This window comes from Sinocyclocheilus rhinocerous, unplaced genomic scaffold (genome assembly GCF_001515625.1).
Source record: "Sinocyclocheilus rhinocerous isolate Xijiao unplaced genomic scaffold, SAMN03320098_v1.1 scaffold304, whole genome shotgun sequence".
Classification (NCBI taxonomy): domain Eukaryota; kingdom Metazoa; phylum Chordata; class Actinopteri; order Cypriniformes; family Cyprinidae; genus Sinocyclocheilus; species Sinocyclocheilus rhinocerous.
The window spans coordinates 1,207,579-1,207,958 of NW_015659941.1; positions in this window are offsets into that span (position 1 = coordinate 1,207,579).

Consider the following 380-nt stretch of genomic DNA (forward strand, 5'->3'; position numbering starts at 1 on the left):
CCATGTACAGTTACCTCCATGTGTTCCCTCCGTTTTTGTTTCCGTTTTTTCCTCAGTGTTTTCTTTTGTTCCCGTTGTTTCTATGGATCTCCTCCTTCGCCCCGAATTCCTCTTCCTCCTGCTGGAGCAGGGGGAGCGCTCGCTCGAGGACCATACCAGACTGTTTCTGGCCCTCTCCGAACTTACCAGCTACCCGGACGACGCACTCTGCTCGTTCTATGACGCTAGCCTGAACACTGCGTGCAGAGCACCGTCGTCCGAAGATGGTCTTCGAGCGGAATTCGTGGAGTGGAATCTGGCGAGAAACGGATCGCCATCCTGCCCCGTGGATGATCTCGTCAGATCCACTCCAGACCCAGTGCCCAGCCCACCATCTCCCC